General features: G+C 44.7%; 1 long non-coding RNA gene across 5 annotated transcripts in view; it reads right to left on the bottom strand.

Moving 5' to 3' along the window:
* Positions 1-1167: 1167 nt before the first annotated feature.
* Positions 1168-20955, bottom strand: part of LOC116820269 (uncharacterized) — a 42182-nt gene continuing 22394 nt past the window's right edge. For 3 of the 5 annotated variants that reach the window (XR_012655528.1, XR_012655527.1, XR_012655526.1), the window contains exons 2-4: positions 11651-11839; positions 4520-4690; positions 1168-1897 (exon numbers count right to left, since the gene is read on the bottom strand). This is a non-coding gene — a long non-coding RNA (uncharacterized LOC116820269). Of the gene's footprint in view, positions 1898-4519; positions 4691-11650; positions 14904-15352; positions 16278-20955 lie in introns of those variants that run through there. The other 2 variants (XR_012655529.1, XR_012655525.1) reach the window with 2 other exon arrangements.

The raw sequence follows: 20955 nt of genomic DNA, 5'->3' as shown, positions 1-20955 counted from the left end.
ATCGCTGGGGCAAACTGGCTGCAAAGTGCTGGAGCCTGGCAATTTCTGCCACCTGGAAGACGCAGGCACCTGAGTTCCTAGGGAGCAGCTCCTACCTGGGCAGTGATCCTGCTGTGTGTGGAGCCTGGATTGGCAGCCCAGCCTGGCCCTTCAGGGGAAGCAGCCCCGAGCACTGCGTGAAGCCCAGGCCCCTCTGCAGCTAGCAGGGGGTGAGTGGAGTGGGGCAGAGGCTGCTCTCCAAACAGCCCCTCTCCCAACATCTGCACCCCACAGGTAGCAGGCTGCCCCTTCTTCCATCGTCTGCTACCTGTGGGGTTTGCTCTCCCCTCGCCTGCTCTGCTCACAGTGCCGGTGCAAACCTGTGGTTGCTCCCTTTCCCTAGCCCCAGGCTGGCTCCCTCCTCAGCCGGAGCTGCCTCCCCAGGTGGCAAGAGGCCTGCTGTAGCCGCCACCGAAGCTCTCCATCAGCAGCTCAGCAGTGGGGAGGCTGATCACAGTTACTTTGGTAACTGGACTTTTAGTGTCTGGTCAGCAGTGCTGACTGGACACTGCCAGGTCCCCTTTTCTAATAGATTTTCCAGTTGAAAACTGATCACTTGACAACCCTGTGAGTCTAAAACATTAGTTTGTTAATATCTTTGTAAATTCTTTTCCTGATAACCATCATGTTTCCTTGTGCTACTTTTAAGTTTTGGAGTCTAAGAGCAACAGTCAAAAGAATGCAATAGTTTATGCCATGTTGTTCTAAATTAATTCTGTTCATCAGTTGCTTTCTGCTCCTCTTTCTTACTTTTTTTCTTTTGGCTTTTGCATGTTGTAACCTCTGTATGGCTGGAAGTTCTTACATTACCAAAGAAGTGATTTAGCTCTGACTGCACTGGGAAATCCCAAGAAATAATATAGGTTCTGCCAGATGACATGGCACGTCTCCAACACTTCAGACTCCAGCATGGTTTGAATACTGTATCTAAGCTTAGTAAGATATCTTGCTGTGTAAATTTTCTGGTAAAAAGTCCTTTATGACAAAATCTCACCCTTCTTGGAACAAAATGCATATTCTGCCATAATCTTGATATTACAAATTAGCTCATTTAAAGGTGGTAAGCCAAATTCATTTATTATTAATTATTATTATTATTACTACACCATCACTTTTATGACACCATAAGTGTGCACTGTGCTTTATTTACAAATGACAGATACAGTCATGTCCCCCCAAAGCATACAATCTCAGGAACAAGTACTGAGATCCTTAACTTGAGGCCATATAGTGCCCTGGAGATCCATTAGTAGAGATGATCCTCTATGCAGATATCACCCTTTCTGTGCAGAAAGGGGACAGCAGCCCAGAATCACTGAGTAGATGAATGGGAACAGGCGGGAAAAGCTGAGAGATGCCATCATTCCCCCATGAACTGCAGAAGGAATCAGCAGAAAAAGTTCATTCTGCCTCAGGCTGAACTTATTTGTCCAGAAGTCCCCTGCAGCTACTCTGCATCCCTGGAATAACGTTCAAAATTGAAATGAAAACTTTTACTTTTTTACAATTTGGATGTGGATTCATTGCTTGTGGAAGGCTTCACATTCACAGTCCTGGAGACTGAAGTCCCTTGTTTATCAGCAGAACAGATATAGCACACTGCTATTGCCTTGTGACAGAGGGTTTTTATACATTCGATCTGCCCCCTGCATTGAATACCAGTCCAACTGATCCCCACCTCGACCAGTCTCTTCAAGGTAGTCTCATACTAGTGCAGATTTTGGCTACTTCTCCTAAAAATCACACTCCCTGCTGTACTCAAACCAGAGGTTAATGAGACACCTGGTGAGCTCCTTTGGTGAACTAGCAGCACACTGGGTAGGCAGCTTGTAATGTTGTTTTGCACAGATGGGCTGAGCTGGGCAGGAAATAGAGAAGGTGGCATAGAATCAAGGGGTAAATGCTGATGTACTGTAAGTAGTTATCTTAAGTAGACATGCATCTGACGAAGTGGGTATTCACCCATGAAAGCTCATGCTCCAATACGTCTGTTAGTCTATAAGGTGCCACAGGATTCTTTGCTGCTTTTACAGATCCAGACTAACACGGCTACCCCTCTGCTACTTGTAAGTAGTTAGAAGGGCTGGAACACACAGGCTCCAGGAATTGTGGGAAGCCACTGGAGGACTATCTAAACACAAACTCAGCAACACACGTTTTAGCTGCATCCTCACTGAAAAGTGAGTGGGTAGGAACACACTTTAAAGAAAAACCTGATTTAACCCACACCCCCAGTCACACATGCGAGCACTTATTCAAAAGGCATACAAGCACATGTCTGAGGTTTTGTGCGTGGATGGATGGTACCAGTGTCTGGGCTAAAACATATATAAAACATGTGGTAAGCTTGCAGTGCAGAATCTGTAGGGGGATCACTTCTAGCAATGAGAGAATAGTTTCGGCTCCATCCCCGATCAGTCCTTGGTCTCTGCTGAGATCGCTAACTATGTTGGTAGATTTTGTTGTGTGGATACTTGTTCACTGGAAACTGGACTGAGGCCACCAAACAGCCACCATAAGATAATAAGTTTTAGTCACTACCAATCTGGGCTGGATAGCGACAAAATCTATTCCACACCCCATTACCAATTCTCCAAGCCAATGAATTCCCACAACAAAATAAATCTTTTTGTTGTATGCGGTTATTTGACAGTGTAGAGGCCACCTGTTTCCACTTCTGTGTTTGTCAGTTACCTGATGTTTCAGAACAGCAAGGGGAATTCACTTTGTCTTGAAGGTATTTTAGTGTAAAAATGAGAAGAAAAATAGTCTTGTGGTTAAAACACAAGAATGGGAGACAAGAGGCCCCACAACAGACTTCCTCTGTGACCCTGTGAAAATCAGTTACCCTTTCTGTGCCTCACTTTCTTCATCAGTAAAAAGGAGTTTTGATTATTGAATTCATTAATATTTATGAAATGCTTCAGTTATTGCTAATTCCTCCCCGCCCCTTTAACTTCCAAGAAACTCAGTGGTAGATTCCCCCCACCCTCAATATTTGGAAACTAAAAGTCACTCCTTCGATTTGGGCTTAACCAAGTTGTGTCTCTTTACAAGATTATTTAAATATATAAGAGTAATAACAATCAAATTACGCCTGACAATTTAAGCTTGGCTCTTGCTATGATATCTTCAGGGAGACATGTTTGTTTTCTGTCCAATGCAGTGAGTGAAGTCTGAATATGAGCACAAATATTTAGCCTTATCTCAGAGTGATAGACAGTGGGAGGTAACTGAAGCATATTTCTTTATTGACCAAGCTTGTGAAGACCTTGTGCTCAGCTTGATAGCATTTATCTGTCTCAGTGTATGTAACACAATAACTTTTGAACACCACATCTGATCAATTCCTAAATTTCATAGAATGTTCCAGACACAGGGAGCACCTGCCACCTGACTGACACAGCCAGAGCTCCATGCACCTCTTCACTTGTCTCTATATAACACTACTGGATGATGGCACCTATTCATGGCTTCCAGCATAACAATACCCCTTTTCATCTTGACCTATGTTCGCAATAGAGATTAACATTTTGATAACTTATTCAAGGTATCTCCCTGACAGAAAGAAAAATAATGGCTGGGAGTGATGAACACAGAGCAAACATGCAGCCCCTGACATGGGAGGAGACTGTGGGGAACACAGAGCCTCTGACACACAGGGGAAGGTGGGAATCAGGGGCACACAGAACCCTGGCAGAAGGGGAAATTGGGGAACCCTGGCATGTGGCAGAGAGGAGGATGGGGGCACACAGAGCTTTGACTGTGGGGTGATGAGGGACACACAGAACCCGAAGCATGAGGGTGTGAGGTGGGATACGTTTCAAGGAGTCCCTGAAATACAGGTGGATGGGAGCATTGCACACAAAAAGCTTGGGGGAGGGAGATGGAGGAATGCATGTAACCCCTGTTGTGTGCAATAAGCTCTGCCTACAGAAGCTATAAAGAGTGTGATCCCCTAGTTCACATTTAAAAAAAAAAAGGTATACACCTGCACATGTTCTGATTGTCTCCCTCTACCCTGCCATTCATATGTTGTTTGCTTTTTAGATTACTATTGGTTCAGGAGAGCAACCGTACTTTCCTGTGCGTTCAGAACATGCCTAGCAGATTGCACATTAGAATACAAATAATAATAAGTAACTCATTGCTAAGAAACCATTTTTGCACTAGAGCTAATTCATACCCAAAAGGGTGTTTTTCCTATATACTTTTTTTAACCCCCGCCCCACCCAATCATTAAGTTTGGCCAGATCCTGAAAGCCCTACCAACCATTTACTCCTATTAGTTCTACTGAGACTGCTTGCATTTGCAGAATTAAGGCCTATGTTTTATTAACTTAAAAATTAACAGTAAAAATAGGGATCCAGTTGGAAGCATTGACTTATTTATCCCGATATTAATGTCAGTATTATTGCCTATCATTTCTGTAATAGCAAAACCCTCATCAGTCAGTAGTGTATCATACATTGTACTTACCTGCATGGTACTAGTGGCATTTTGAATATGTTTTGAATAACAGAAGATGTGTTGCCTTAATGCCACATTGTTCTTTGACATAATAAACGATTTGATGAAGACAGACTTTTGGCTGCTGTCCATGACTGCCATATGGTAGACAGAGATAAGGGAAGATTTTGTGATTAGGTTCTAAAAAGGAAAAAACGTAATAAATGTAGTTTTCAGCTGGCTCTTGTTTGTCATGTTTCATAATCCTCATGTACAAGTTTAGGAAATGACTGAAACTGCTAAAATGATGTCTATGAGCATGGTCTATGCACTCTGCAATTCTGAGAAAGTGGAATTTGCTGCAGAATTGTGCTCCAAAATCTAAGGCTTTGTCTGTACTAAAAATTGCATTGGCTTAACTAACAGTGTTTTTAAATTGGTTAAACTAAAGTGATCTAAGCCAGGTTTAAATAATTTTAAGTGTGCCCACAAAGGGGTTTGTGCTCTTTAACTAAATCAATTTAGAAAAACACCCTTAGATGATGCAACTTTTAACACAGACAAGGCCCAAGCTTTCATTTAAAAAAAATAATTTCTAGCCCTTGTCATGGCAAAGAAAACCACGAACTCATCATAAATTGATGTAGTGATGTCTGTCTAAACCAGCAGATAGCCTGGAACAATAGCATTGAAAGATATGAACTGCTCCACTTATTTTAATAGGATATTAACTTTGAAAATTAAGCCATTGTGTGTACACACAAGAGAAAGTTACTCACATTGCAGTAACTGAGGTTCTTCGAGATGTGTGTCCCTGTGGGTGCTCCACTCTAGGTGATGATGCGTCCCGGCACCGTTGATCAGAGATTTTCAGTAGCAGTGCCTGGTTGAGACGCACGCACTCAGTTGGTATCTCCCGTCTCGTTGGAATCTTCCTGAGTGCATGCGCCCCACATCCTCCTCAGTTCCTTCTCTACTGTGGAGAATCACACTAGTACTCCAAAGTAGAGAGGAGGAGGGCGGGCGGTGGAGCATCCACAGGGGGACACATCTCGAAGAACCTCAGTTACTGCAAGGTAAGTAACTTTCTCTTCTTCGAGTGCTGTCCCTGTGGGTGCTCCACTCTAGGTGAATGTGTAGCAGTACCCACTATGGTTGGTGGGACTTTGGAGATGCAGCAGTGAGTACTGTAGATAGTACTGTATGGTCTACTATGGTGTCTGCCATGATGTCTTGCGTGAGAGCATAGCGGTTTGCAAACTTGTGTTCAGATGACCCCATAGTCGCTTTGCAGATGTCAGGAATGGGAACATTGTGCAAGAAGGCAACGGATGTCGACATGGCTCAAGTGGAATGAGTTCTAATGCCTTCGGGGCCGCTGAAGATTTTTAGATGCAATGTAAAAGATCTGATGCAGTCAAAGATTCACTTGATAGACGAATGTTTAAGAGATAGCCGTAACCTTTCAGAATCCTTTCGGGGTGAAAAAAGAGTCATGGGGATTTACCGAATGGTTTAGTCCAATGTCTAAAATAAAAAGGCAATTCTTGCTCGCCTGAGTCGAGAGTAACGCAGGGTTGACCTCGCGGAGTCTTTGTGAGGTATTGGGATAGAAAGTAAGGTAAGATAAATCGGCTTGGATTGAGGATGGAAGGTAATTACCACATAGGAAGAAATTTAGGCGATGTGGGTCTCAAAGTAGACTTTGTCTTTGGAAGAGATTGTGGTAGGGAGAGATTGGGCCATCAGGGCGGGCTCATATTCCACAACTCTCCCCTGTGATTTATAGGCAAACTAAGCAAAAGCAACTTACATGGACATAATAGAGATGAGAGGTAGAGTAGCCAAAGGCTCAAATGGAGGTTATTCATGGACAGCATAAAGAACGAGAGTTAAGATTCCCATGCAGCAGCTGTTGGGTAATTTCAGGTAGAGATAATTTGCAGGCCAGTGAAAGAAAAGCAATTATTATAGAGTGTGGTGCGGATAATGAATGAATAACCGTCATAAATAAGCATGGAAGGATGCGTAAGTGCCAGCCAGGTCACTTTGATGGAGTAGAAGGCGAAAGTCTCCTGTTTTTTAGTTTCAGAGAGGTTAGTCTAGATGTTAGGGGGAGGGTCACATTATATTGGGGATGCTAAGTGATTACGTGAGCACCAGGGGGCGAAACGCTTCCACTTCTGCAGGTAGGTTTTACGAGTGGAGTCTTTCCTACTGTGCAGGAGGACATACTGGACTTGCTCGGAACAGGCTAGTTCATGGGTTTGGAACCATGAAGGAACCAGGCTGTGAGGTGGGCCTTTTGGAGCTGGGGGTGAAGAACCCATCTGTTGTCCTGGGAAATGTGGTCTGGCCTGTTGGAGAGAGCCCATGGGTGACAGGAGGTTATGCAGAGTACATAGGGATACCGCATCTGTCTTGGCCAAGCCGGGGCAATAAAGATGACCCGGGCCTCGTCGTCCACAATCTTCCAAAGAACCCTGTGTAACAGAGGGATTGGTGGCAGGCGTACAGGAGGAAGTTGTTCCATGGGATGAGGAATGCATCTCCTAGGGATGCAGTCCCGCTCTGAAGAAAAACAAAATATTTTTGATTCTGGGTTGTGGCAAAGAGATCTATTGATGAGGTGCCCCAGAGGAAGAAGAGCTGTTGGAGTATTGCGGGGTGCAGTTCCCATTCGCATTGTGTCAAGAAGTGCCTGCTGAGTGCGTCAGAAGTAGTGTTGTGGCAGCCTGGTAGGTAGGAAGCGATGATCTGTATTCGATGTCATATGCACCAATTCCATAGCTGAATAGCTTCCATGCAAAGGTAATGTGATCGGGCTCCCCCTTGTCTGTTGATGTAGCACATGTATGCTATGTTGTCTTTTAAGGCCCGAAGAGATTTGTTCTTTATGAGGGGAAGAAAATGAAGGCATGCTCACCTCACTGCTCTGAGCTCTAAGAGATTTATGTTTAGGTGCGTCTCTGATGCGGACCACCGGACTTGTGCCCTGTGCCGCCCTAGGTGCGCCCCCCAACCGATTAGGGAAGAGTCCGTGGTTAGCATGAGCATTGGGGAACATTGCTGGAAGGAAACCCCTGTGCAGAGGTTTTCTGGACTTGTTTACCAATGTTGGGAAGCTATAACATTGGGAGGAGGAGTTAGCAGCATCCCTAACGTGTGTCTGTTGGGTTTGAAATTGGAATTGAGCCAGCCCTGGAGACATCTCATGTGTAGCCTGGTGTGGTGAACCACGAAGGTGGTGGCTGTCATGTGACCAAGGAACTGTAGGCAGAGTCTTGCCTGTGTCCTGGGACGAATAGAGAGCGTGCGTTTGAGCTGCGTGATAGCGAGGAATCTGTGATATGGGAGTGAGACCCTGCTCTGGACTGAGTCAAGATGAGCTCCGATGAACTCGATCTATTGTTTAGGTGTCAGGGTGGATTTTTGGATGTTTATTTGGAGGCCTAGGCTGTGAAAGAGCGAGATGGCGAAACGGGTAGCCTGAAGTGTCTCGCCATAGGAGTTGCCCTTGATGAGGCAGTCGTCCAGATAGGGGAACAGTGTGACCTTGTGTTTGCGGAGGTGAGCCACGACCACGGCTAGAGTCTTGGAAAAAAATTCTCGGTGCTGTGGCGGGTCCGAAAGGAGAACTCTGTATTGAAAATAGTCATGCCCGATTGTGAATCATAGGGAGCGTCTGTGAGCTGGATGAATTAATATACGAAAGTAAGTATGCTGTAGGTCGAGGGCTGTGAACCAGTCCCCTTGATCCAGTGCAGGTATTATTGTGCCCAGTGTGACCATCTTGAATCTTTGTATCCTTACGAATTTGTTCAGTCGGCGTAGATCTAGTATAGGCCTCCATCCTCCGGTCTTTTTCTGAGTTAGAAAGTAATGGGAGTAGAAACCTGTCTCTTGATTTTGCATTGGCACAGGTTCCACTGCCCCTAGTTGTAGAAGATGCGCCACTTCTGTGCGAAGTAAGTGGTTGTGAGAAGGGTCCCTGAAGAGGGATGGGAAAGGGTAGGAGGGTAGGAGAAAGTTTGTCCTTATCAAAAGGGAGATCCTCCACTTTGGTCTGCAGTTCTTTGGGGATGCCAGATGCAGAGAGCCATGAGGATCTGCGCATAACCACAGCAGTTGCAGTTGTACGGGCTGCTGTGTCCGCCATGTCTAGAGATGCCTGTAGGGCCATTCTGGAAATCAGTTGGCCCTCAGTCAGGATTGATTTGAAGTCTGCTCTCCTATCCTCTGGAATGTAGGAGGCAAATTCAAAAGTTTATTGTAATTATCAAAGTCATAACCGGCAAGGGGAGCAGAATAGTTTGCAATTCTGAATTGTAGTTTGGAGGATGTATGAACCTTGCAGGGCATGACGTCAAGGCATCTAAGGTCCTTGTCTTGTGGGGTGGGTTGATATTGTGACTGTTTCATCCTCTGTGCAACTGCATCCATGACAAGGGAGTTCAGTGGTGGATGAAAAAAATAGGAAGTCAGCGTCCTTTCCAGGGACATAGTATTTACGTTCGGCCTTTTTGCAAGTTGGTACTAAAAACGCTGGGGTTTGCCAGAGAGTGTCAACCGGCTCCAGGAGTGCTTCGTTTATAGGAAGTGCCATTTCTGAGGGCGCAGATAGCTGAAGGATTCTGAGGAGTCTGTGTTGCGTCTCCTGAATCTCTTGAAAGGGGATATCTTGACTGAGTGCCACCCTCCTGAAAAGTCCTTGAAATTGTTTACAGTCGTCCATGGCCCGTAGAGGCGGAGGAAGGAGGGCTCCGTCCAGGGCTAGTGGAGAGTTAAGGATATGGTGAGTAACTTGCATATTCAGGAGGGGGCTCAGGCACCTTAGAAGTGGACACAGCAGGAGACTGAGGCACAGAAGGAGGATGATTGGTAGGAGGATGTTGCCAAGGGTACCACTGAGGCCAAGGCATAGGGTAGGAGAACCCAGGTGTCGCCTGGGGGGACAAAGTAGGGAAACTGAGGCTGGTGGCCTTGAGCCGTGACCTGAGGTGGCAGAGGTGGCTGTGGAGGAGAAGCAGGAGGGGAGAACTCCACTTGCTGCTGTAAATTAAGTTCACCGTCAGTGAAAACCAGTTCAGGTGGAGAGAGCAGTGGTTCAAAAAATGAGCCTTGTGTATCTAGGAGCAGAGAGTGAGGCTCAGGTGGCACTGAAAGGTCACACTGAGTGAGAAACTGTTGCTCCTGCTCCCTGGGCTGAGCTGAGCCTGCTGTCTGCTCTATCTCATTAGCAGGAGAAAGTGAAAGTGATAGTAGTGCTGCAGACTGCTTGGAGGTGCCCTGCAAGGGTCTGCTACTGGTGCCCGGGTGGAAGATAGGCTTGGTGCCAACTTTCTTCTCCCTGCAGGGGAGGATTGCGTTGGCGGCATCATGGCTGTTTTTGGTGCCAAGGAGCAGCGCACTGCCAGCACCGCAGCCATTTTTGGTGACGAGGAGGAGCGCACTGCCGACACTGCGGCCGTTTACAGTGCTGAAGACAGCATGCTGCCGGCACCGTGGCTGTTTGCAGTGCCGCGAAGCGCGTTGCCGGCACCGCGGCTGTTTGTGGTGCCGAGGAGGAGCGCTGCCAGCACCACGGCCGTTTGCGGTGCTGAGGAGAAGCACGCTGCCAGCACCGTGGCTGTTTGCGGTGCCAAGGAGAGGCGCGCTGCCGGCACCGTGGCTGTTTTTGGTGCCGAGGAGTGCGCTGCCGGCACCGCGGCCATTTGCGGTGCTGAGAGACGCGCTGCCAGCACCACGGCCGTTTTTGGTGCCAAGGAGCGCGCTGCCGGCACCGCGGCCGTTTGCCATGTTGAGGAGAGGCATGCTGCCGGCACCTCGGCTGTTTGCGGTGCCCAGGAGGAGAGCGCTGCCGGCACGGTGGCCGTTTTTGGTGCCAAGGAGCAGCGGGCTGCCAGCACCGTGGCCACTTGCAGTGCCGAGGGGACCGGAGCCACAAGGACCTTCCTGACATGGGAGGTCGGGTCCTTGCCTCTGCGCTCTGTCAGAGCTGTGGCTGAGGCATTAGAAAAAGCTGAGGCACCTGCCTTTGGGGCTGTCAGCAGAAAGGGTAGGGATCTCACGGGAGACCCCCTACCCTTGTTAAACTTTCTCCTGTGAGACTGTTCTGCTTCTTGCCTCCGCTCCAGGGAGGGTCAAGCAACGCTGCCCACCGGTTCCGATCTGGCTGGGGAGCGTGTGGGAGCGGGTTTAACCTTTCCAATCTCCGAAAGCGGCTGTAAGGATTTTTCCATCATCAGCATTTTGAACCGCAGATCCCTGTCGTGACAAGCTCTTGACTTGAGGCTCGCGCAATGGAGGCACTTCACAGGGACGTGGGTGTCCCCGATGCACTTCACACAGTATGAGTGCCCATGTGTCCGTGGCATGGATTCCTGACAGGAAATATACCCTTTTGAATCCTGAAGCTCCTGGCATTATGAATTAGAGATGGCCGAGGAGAGTGTCTCAATGGGAGACAAGCCTGAGGGATTTTTTTTTTTTAACTAAGTAACTAACTATGTAACTACACTAAAAGAAGGGAAACAACTGGGATGTAACTAATAATTAGTTCTATGTTCTTTGTTACTGTTTCCTATAGAGAACAGGGAAGAAAAGGCAGCACTGCCCTAAGTTCCGTCTTTGGCCGAGGATGGTTGAGAAGGAACTGAGGAGGGTGCGGGGCGCACGCACTCAGGAAGATTCCAACGAGACGGGAGATACCAACTGAGTGCATGCGTCCCAACCAGGCACTGCTACCGAAAATCTCTGATCAGTGGCGCCGGGATGCACCGTCATCTAGAGTGGAGCACCCACAGGGACAGCACTCGAAGAAGAACTCACTTTTCACCAAAGTCCATTTTAAAATTTATTTATGTCTGGTCTACACACAGTTTTTATACTGATTTAACTATTTTGGTAGTTTGGGTTTTAACTATGCTGGTTTCAAACCAAGACAGTGATACAAAAAATGTGTTTACACAAGCCCTTATTTAAACTAGTACAAACTCCTAAGTAGACACGTTTATCTCAATTTAGTTGAAGCCAATAACTTAAATGATTTTAGTAAAACCAGCGCAAGTTGTGTGTGCAAAGCATAATGATATTTATTTCACTGTCAACAATATTAACTATTTAATGACTGGAGCAATGATGATCAATACATTTACTCACAAATTTAAACTGTCTTTCCGCACTTTCCCAGATGTCAAAAGGTCCAACTTCTGGGGCGCCGTTTCAGATTTTTTGGGAGGAGAGACTTTAACTGTGATTCCAGGGGCTATGGAGGCACGTGAAAACTCTAGAGTTTTTTTTGCAGACAATAACTTAGAAATTAGCTGACAGAAGCACTGTACCTAATTCCTATATAAAGAAAGAAAAAATATATACAAACATGAATTAAAGCCATATTTTATGTTTATATTAAATTTAGAACAATCAGGAGATTTAATACAGCAAAATATTCCTAATCCCAAACCTGGAGATATCAGTTCTGGGGCTTTAACACAGATATCAGAAACATAGGTTTGATACTTTGTACACTATCGTTAGTAGAGATAAATAAAAATAAATAAAATCTGCTTAAAATTTGCTTACTTTCTCTAACAGACACACTCTGTGTTACGGTCTCTATTTTAGTCAATTTTTTTTCACTCCACTAAACATATAGTTATTTAATTTTAAAATATGTGATTAAGCTTTTTTCTCTTTTATTAAGAAGGGGAATTTATTTTTCTAATTATTTTGGCATTTATGTTTGTTGATCACAATCATTTATGTAACTCACTAACATTTGACTCCATCATTACTATCAGACTTGGAACCACATTTATTTCCATATAGATTTTAAGGTATTTTACACATATAACTAAAATACAATTTAAAAATAAGCGATCTTCAGTTACAATGTCTTAAAAAAGAATTAGCTAAACACATAACTTTAAACTGGCACTGCCAGGATGAATACAAGCTAAATTTACATTCTAGAAGGACACTATTATTTGATTGTAGCACTTTTAAATAATGAATGACAAAGCACAATATGGTAATAAAAGTAATTATGATAATAACCCAAGCCGGGACAAGTTAGGTATTTTAGAACTCACTACTCAAAGAATTACATTTAAGCATAAAAGAGAAATAAAGTAATGAAATCCACAGATGAGTCAAAAAACTAAATATAACTACTGTAACTAAAATAACAGTACTGTAAACCTTAACTAATTTTGAAAGAATAAAATTACAGAGAATAGATGTGCATTGCACATTTTGACCGGAAGTATCAAGAAGTAACAACAATAAAAGTGTGTGTTTGTTGGGGGAAGTGTGTGAGGGAGACTGTGTGTGTGTGAGAGAGAGAGAGAGAGTATGTGTTGGGCGGAGTGTGTTAAAGGAGTGTGTGTTGGGGGAATGTATGTGGAAGACTCTGTGTGCTTGAGTGTGTCAGTATGCTGTCTCTTTAAGCCAAACACTTAGGAGCCTGAACGCTTCTCCCACCCCATGTTAGTAGAGACTGAGCACATGGGGAGAGATAGAGGGACACCCCAACATCAGCTCCCGTCCAGATCTGCACAGCAGATCAGGAGGCAGGCTCCTGGTCCTGAGCAGTGAAGCCACTAGTGGCTCCATGGCAGAGGGCTGGAGCAGTGCAGCTGCAGGGGCAGCAAAACAGGGCAACGGGGAGGTGGGGGAAAGGGCAGCATTTTTCCTCCTAATGCAAAGTTCACCCAAATGTGCTATGAAACTCAGAAAGGGGGGGCAGGTGCTCCTCCTGCCCTCTCCAAATGGCACTCTTGTCTAGCAGTCCCCTACTCCATTACCAAAATTTCAGCTTCCCCTTGACAAAGTCTGTACTCATGTCAAAATACATACATGTTATGTATTATTTTCATAAATTAAATTCAACATCAAATTAAAATAGTGATTGGGACACATTTCTGATTGAATTCATTTTCACATACCTACATTTTTGCATGTAATTTTTAATGAATTATCTGAAGCTAATGCAGCATCTCCAGTCTGGAATGCCGCAAAATTTAGATCAAGCTAACTCTGCACTGGAGTCCACAGGGACTTCATTATAACCCAAACATTTAATGGTTATGTTTCCCAAACAGAATCAGCACACAGTAACCATTCTGTAAATATTGGGGAATACATGGCAAGGTAGTTAGAGAATCTCTGAATCATGCTGCTGACACAGGGAAGGACAGCCAGGAGATCAGTGGGCAAGCAATGCATTCTGTAGTGCTCCTCATGGCTGTTCCCAAAAGGAGCAGCATCACCAATTCCTTTGTGCCTGCTGTCAACAGCAGCATTTGTGGAGAGGGTTAAAGTTAAAGACCTGGCCAAACATCCCAGTTGGCTGACCATGCCCTTTTGGATACCTGAAGTATTGGCAGGCATGCTAGCATAATGCTCAAAGGAGTGATAGGTATGTATTCTGCCCAGTTCTTGTGACGCTACCAGCAAGTCTCTCTCTGCCCTTTTTCCCATGTCCTCCACACAAGCAACCCTACATAAAACGAGCCATAATTCTTCCTAAAATCTTAAAAAGTATTTTCCTATCTGTGAAATAATAGATCAAACAAACTGCTGTAGTAATTAGTTACAACTCTGCTAACAGGCAGCAAAGTGTAAGATATTAGGTAGGGTATGATGGCCTTCTAGGAACAAGACAAAGGTGATTTTGAGTCTCCATATTAGGATGTCCTCACATGAACCAACCATCCCCCACTTAAATCTACAAGGTTTACAACTCATGCTGCAGCTGGACCAGCCTCAGTTTCTATTTTTAGTACAGAACTTGCTCCTTATTTAGTCCTGAATGCATAGCCAGAAATGTGTTCTCAAATGGCTCAGTAAAAATACTGTATTGCCTATTGTTTTCAGACAAAAAGTTAGGAATCATGTAACTTCTATTGATAAACAATCTTATTTTGAGAGACCACAATAAGACATAGTCCAAAAACTAAGGGCCAAACTAATCTCTGGAGTAATACTATTGATTTCCCCAAAGTATTACCTGCAGTGAATTTGGCTCTGCTTCAATTAACTAGTCAGGTTTTATCTTTTGAAGAACAAACATAATTAGGAGGCATTCCTTGACGCTCTAATATACTGCTGGATGAACCTCTCTAGAAAACATTCTGTCCCCTCAGACCAATAGTTTATAAATCCAGTTCATAAAGGCATCTTCTAGCCAAAAAAGAAATAAACAGTGCAAAATGGAAAATTTTGTGGGTTTGACTCTCTTAGCAAGAATGACCACACAGAAGTATTTTTCTGTCACTCAATTAAAAACATAAGAACAAAGTGTTTTGTTTCTGAAAAAAAAGTTTTTGCACTAGAGCTCACATGGTTAGTTTAAGCTGCTGCAGTTATATGAGTAGAAGCTGCTAAAGCACTACACTTTTTACTTTTAGGGCCTTTTCATGGCCAATGATATATTTAATTTATCTATGATGCATGTATTCCTCATCCTTAATACATACTTAAATCTTGAGTTCAGTCCTACTTTTAAGAATATCATGGTTATCATTAGTCTGCAAACAAACTCATGATACAACATAGACCCGTTATTCACATTCTTAATTATAATAAATATAGAATACTATATTCTCTGCAGATAAAAATGTATGTTGCCACTAATACATCTTTTTATTTCCCACATTTGAGTGAGCTACCATGCATTGAAATTATGCATATTTCCAAATATGGATTTTTCTTACCACCACAAAAAGGGCCAAATCCTCAGCTGCAGTAGAACTCTATTCAGGCCACTTTAAATTCTAGCAACTTGTAACAATCCCCTCGGGGCTATTATGCTAGGCAAGGATCACTGAAATAGAATCCCCATCATCCCCCAACACTCACCCTATGATGGGGGAGTCCGATTATAGATGGGGATTTCCCTTAGCTGCTCTTATAAGGGAATTTTCTGTAGGCCTGGCTGGGCATAAGTAACTTGACATAAGTAAGACCTCATTTCTTAGTCTGCATGGTATGAAAGGTTAAGTTGTTAATAATGGCTTAACAAGCAGTATGCTGGAGTCAGGATGTCTGTTGCTAGCTAAGATAAGCAGGAACACCCTGGAGCTAGTGTCAACGGACAAGATAAACCTGAAATGTAAAAATCACATTATACATGGACAGAGCATGCTGTCCAGGAATTGGTTCCTAAAAAATAACCAAACCAATCATGAAGCATCTGATTCAAAGTATAGTTAAGAATGCATGTGTTATTAGTGTTAGTAAAAATGGATATAAGGTAAAGTTTTGCTGTGTAACTTTCGCTGTGTGGTACGCCCTATACTCACCCTCTACACTTGAATCTAATCAACACAGTGTAGCTTTGCTGTATGCCAAATAAAAGAACCTGAGTGCTAAGACAAGAATCGAATTGAGTTCTTGAGGAACCAAGTGGAAGAGATCTTGTGGGAACGCTAACACTTTCTAGGCCAGAGGTGGGCAAACTACGGCCTACGGGCCACATCCAGCCTGTGGGACCCTCCTGCCTGGCTCCTGAGCTTCTGGCTCGGGGGGCTCGCCCCCTTGGGTGCTCCCCCGCAGCCTCAGCTCACTGTGTGGCCGGCCCAATGCTCTGGACAGCACAACTGCAGAACTGCGGCCTGACCTGGTGCTCTGGGCGGCACGGCTAGAGTGCCACCAGACACTGGTGCTCCAGGCAGCGTGGTAAGAGGGCAAGGAGTGGGGGGTTGGATAGAGGGCAGGGGAGTTTGAGAGGGTTGTCAGGGGGCAAGGGTGTGGATAGGGGTCGAGGCAGTCAGAAGGCAGGGAACACGGGAGTTGAATGGGGGCAGGGGTCCCGGGGGGGGCAGTCAGGAAGGAGTGGGTTGGATGGGGCAGGGGTCCTCGGGGGGCAGTCAGGAATGAGAGGAGGGGTTGGATAGGGCGGAAGGGGGCAGTCGGGGCAGAGGGTCCAGGGGCGGTTAGGGGACAGGCAGCAGCAGTGGTGGATGGGGCAGGAGCCCCAGGGGGCCATCAGGGGACAAGGAACAGGGGGCTTGGATGGGGTAGGAGTCTCAGGGAGGGGCCATCACGGGGCGAGAAGCAGGCGGGGTTGGATAGGGGTTGGGGGCCGGGCCACACCTGGCTGTTTGGGGAGGCACAGCCTCCCCTAACCAGCCCTCGATACAATTTTGGAAACCGATGTGGCCCTCAGACCAAAAAGTTTGCCTGCCCCTGTTCTAGGCCCTTTGTGATACTCTGGTAACACAAAGGAGCCAGAGCAGGGGCTAGGATCTGGACCAAAATATTTGTGATATACCCTTAATGTCTTTTTTTTTTTTTCTATTTCAACACATTAAATAAAATTAGCTACTTACAAATCTGACTTGAAAAACTAATAAAATTTTGTTTTAGATTCAGTAGTTCAATTAACTTTTCCTATTTCTGACTGTGGGTTACAAACAGGGCTAGTGAAAAACAACAGGCATATGCAAACTGTGGATTCAGCAGTCTGAATGTGCATGCTTTGTGTTCCCAAAGCTCATTCAAGTCAGCTAGAGTTTTGGGTGTGCAAGAAATACATTTGGGGGTTTTGGGGGAACAGGAAGTGTGCCAAACACTATATTTTTGGCTGGTGGCAGCGTTATCAGATCTAAGCTAGAAATTAAGCTTAGAAGGGTCCATGCAGGTCCCCACTTTTTGAACGCTAAAGTTCAAAGTGGGGAAAAAACCTTGACAGGGCTAAAGACTGCCTATTGCTTTGTCCCACCCAGAGGATCATAGTCCTGGCTGTGTTGATTGCTGCCTGCCCTAGTGAGAAGGTGGCTGAGCTAAAGACTGCTCGTTGCTCTGCCCTGCCCAGAGGGCCAGAGCACCAGATTGTACTTGCTGCCTGCCCTAGCCAATCAGCTTTGGGCTGAAGACTTCCCCTTGCTCTGGTCCACCATGGGGCCCAGAGCACCTGGCTGTACCTGCTGTCTTCTCTAGCCATGAGGCTAGGCTAAGGACTGATTGTTGACAGGCTCTGCCCAATGGGCCATGGCTATGGACTGGTGATCTCCTAATTCTCCTGCTTATAGATTTTGACTGCTATGATGTAGTGATGTGGAGTCACCTCCCTCCAAGTCTGAGGAGACAGGATTACCACCAACCTACTAAAGAGAGAAATAAAGAAGGTAGATGCCACAAAATGTACTCAGGAAGATCACTAGCTCAAAAACAAAAGGATATAAACTGAAGCTAAAAATAGACTCATCACCGAAGGCCTGATGGTCTTCAGTGGGTGTTCAGGGTGCTCAGTGCGTTGCACAATTGGACCATGGTGATTAGTTAAAATCAGGGTATACTATATAAAGAACCTTTAGCAGGCTACCAAAGGCAGAAGTGAAACTGCAACTATTAATATATTCAAAAAGTTGTTTTTAAATACTTAATACAACACTGCAAGATATCAGTGCTTGACAAGTGAATAGAGTTAAGGTGAACGGGCCTTTTATGATCCTGGAATGTAGAAAGAAGAAATGTTAGGAATGGCAGGTCTATCACAAATCTGTCCAATAGCAGTACAGCATATTAAAAGTGCCAAGAATGAGAATCAATATTTTAAAAATTCCAGTTGCAAGGTAACATGGGAGAGGATTGTATTCTCTAGTTCAGGGGTCAGCAACCTTTCAGAAGTGGTGTGCCGAGTCTTCATTTATTCACTCTAACTGAAGGTTTCGCGTGTCGGTAATACATTTTAATGTTTTTTAGGTCTCTCTATAAGCCTATAATATATAACTAAACTATTGTTGTATGTAAAGTAAATAAAGTTTTCAAAATGTTTAAGAAGCTTCATTTAAAATTAAATTAAAATGCAGAGCCCCCTGGACTGGTGGCCAGGACCTGGGCAGCTTGTGTACCACCTTCGGCACCTGTGCCATAGGTTGCCTACCCCTGCTCTAGTTCATTAGCTCTCAAACTTATTTGATTCAGCCCCCATTCTTATGTCTGTAGTTGTTTATGCCCCCCCGCCCGCCACTAGTACATATACTGCCACTCACCTGTGAAGGCAGTGCCGCACCACCAGCAACACAGAAGTAAGGGTGGCAATGTGAAAAGTTATATTCGTCAATATCACTATTCACAGCAGATAGTGCACCATTGTCACCCTTATTTTTGGGCTGCTGCTGCTGCCACCCTGGGGCTGACAGCCCAAGCCCCGCTGCTTCCAGAGGAGGGATTGTGGGAGGGGAAGGAGAGCCTGAGCCCAGGGGGCGGGGCTCCACCTTTCCCCTTTATTCCCACCTCCCGGGTGTGCACGGCCCTTCTGCACGAGCCCCAGCCACCCGGGGATGAGAGCCAGAGCGCTTTAAATGGAAAAAAAGGGCACACCATGCAGAGCCACCTAGCTACACCTCCACTCAGAAGGGATAGCTCAGTGGTTTGAGCATTGGCCTGCTAAACCCAGGGTTGTGAATTTAATCCTTAAGAGAGGCAACTTAGGGATCTGGAGCAAAAAATCAGAACTTGGTCCTAATAGTGAAGGCAGGGGGCTGGACTCAAGGACCTTTTGGGGTCCCCTCTAGTTCTACAAGATAGGTATATTTCCATATTTAAAAAAAAAAAAAAAAAAAAAGAGGTTTTGGAGGCCAAACCTCTGTCCCTTCTATAGGGAGGCAATACCCTGATCCTTACAAGGGTCAAATTTAGAAGAAACTCCACATGTAGCAAGGTTCTCCCCTCAGGCCTCTTCCATGGGCTTTCTTAAGGAAGGGTATATTTCAATCCACATTTATTAAAATACTGTAGGTCATGATGCAAGTATAATATTTATTTATTAGAGTGTATTTAAAGCATTCTAATATAATTCTAAAAATAAAAATGATTATTCTACCATTTTGTCAAAATAATTGTATAACTTTAACAATCTAATTTTGTATATCATTTTGTCTTTGTTATCCCAAACTACGAAGCAGTGCCCCAAAAACTATTAACATTTTATGTCTGACATAATGACCAGTTCTGTGTTTCGAGCTAGCAAATATGCATAATATTAAAATCACTGAATTGCCATTTTAAATCAAAATGCTGTGGGTCATTAGTACTATAAAGTAGAGCTGTGTGGATAACTGACTTTTTGGCAGCTGACAGGTCCAAAAAATTGGGGAATTTTTTCTTTTTGTGGGGTCAACCTGGAACTGAACATCTGGGGAAATTTTTGACAAATAGGAAAGTCAGGAAAGAAATTGTTTTGATCAACCTGCAATTAAACATTTTGTTTTGATTTCAGGCACTTTTAACTGTTTCTTTTAATAAAAAGCTAATTAAATTTGGAAACGCCTGGCTAGTCACAAAACTGAGAAGATAGTGGTGATAATGCCCCCTTATCCTCAGTAGCCAGGGCGCTCACCTAAGATGTGGGAAACCCAAGTTCCAAGCCTTGCTCTGGAGCAGAGACTTGAACCCAGGTATCTCGCAGCCCAAGTGCTCTAACCACTAGACCAGGGATTGGCAACCTTTGACGCGTCCTGTCAGGGAAATCCGCCGGCAGCCAGCACATCCCTCAACCCATGCCGCTTCCTGCAGCTCCCATTGGCCTGGAATAGTGAATCGTGGCCAGTGGGAGCTGCGATTGGCTGAATCTGCAGACACTGCAGGTAAACAAACTGTCCCAGATTTCCACCAGTGGATTTCCCTGATGGGCCTTGTGCCAAAGGATGCCAATCCCTGCACTAGACTATTATGTACCAGTGATAAGGAGTGAGGAAAGCACTGTCAGTTTCTCCTATTGAAGCTGATCCACTCTGCATAAATAATTAAATATTCATTGAGCCAGTAAGTGTGACTGTAATAACTCAATGGTTAGGGCATTCACCATGAAGAGCAAAGGGAACATGGGTTCCAGTCCTTGCTCCAGTGAATACATAATTATTTATACAGAGTGGAATAGCTTCAATAGGAGGGATCTGAAAGAGGACACCCTGCAATACCCAGTACACTGATGATTAAGGGCACTCTAGAGTAAGGACTTGACCTTGGTTTTCTACAAGCCAGCTGAGTGGACTAATTACTGGGACATATACCATCACCACTATCTTCTTCTCTGTTCTGTGAACCTGACCTAACATTTCTGATTTTTCCCCACAGAACCAATCTGTTGACATCAACATACATTAGTAAAATGTTTGAGTTAACTTGAATCTGCATTTTTCAGGGGGGAGGGGAAAAGATTTTAGGCCAAGAATTTCACACAGCTTTACTTTGAAGTCTGCTTTGATTAACAGTCTTTTTTTTTTTTAAATGTGAGCATAAGTGTATTCCTGCAGAATCGGTTAAGTCTGGTAAAGCTAATGAACAGCAAGCAAAAATAATGGTTTTTATTTACCCACTCTAACATCTAAGAGGTGAGGACAGCTTGCTGCAAATAATGAAAAACCACAAAACATTTTCCACTGCCATTAACGACTTGAATATACCTATGCACATACAGCACAGATCCTCTGAAGTCTTGTGACCCTTTATACTTA

This window comes from Chelonoidis abingdonii, chromosome 3, assembly GCF_003597395.2.
Source record: "Chelonoidis abingdonii isolate Lonesome George chromosome 3, CheloAbing_2.0, whole genome shotgun sequence".
NCBI classification, from domain to species: Eukaryota; Metazoa; Chordata; order Testudines; family Testudinidae; genus Chelonoidis; species Chelonoidis abingdonii.
The sequence above is the reverse complement of the archived record's forward strand: the minus strand, read 5'-3'. Positions and strand labels throughout refer to the sequence as shown.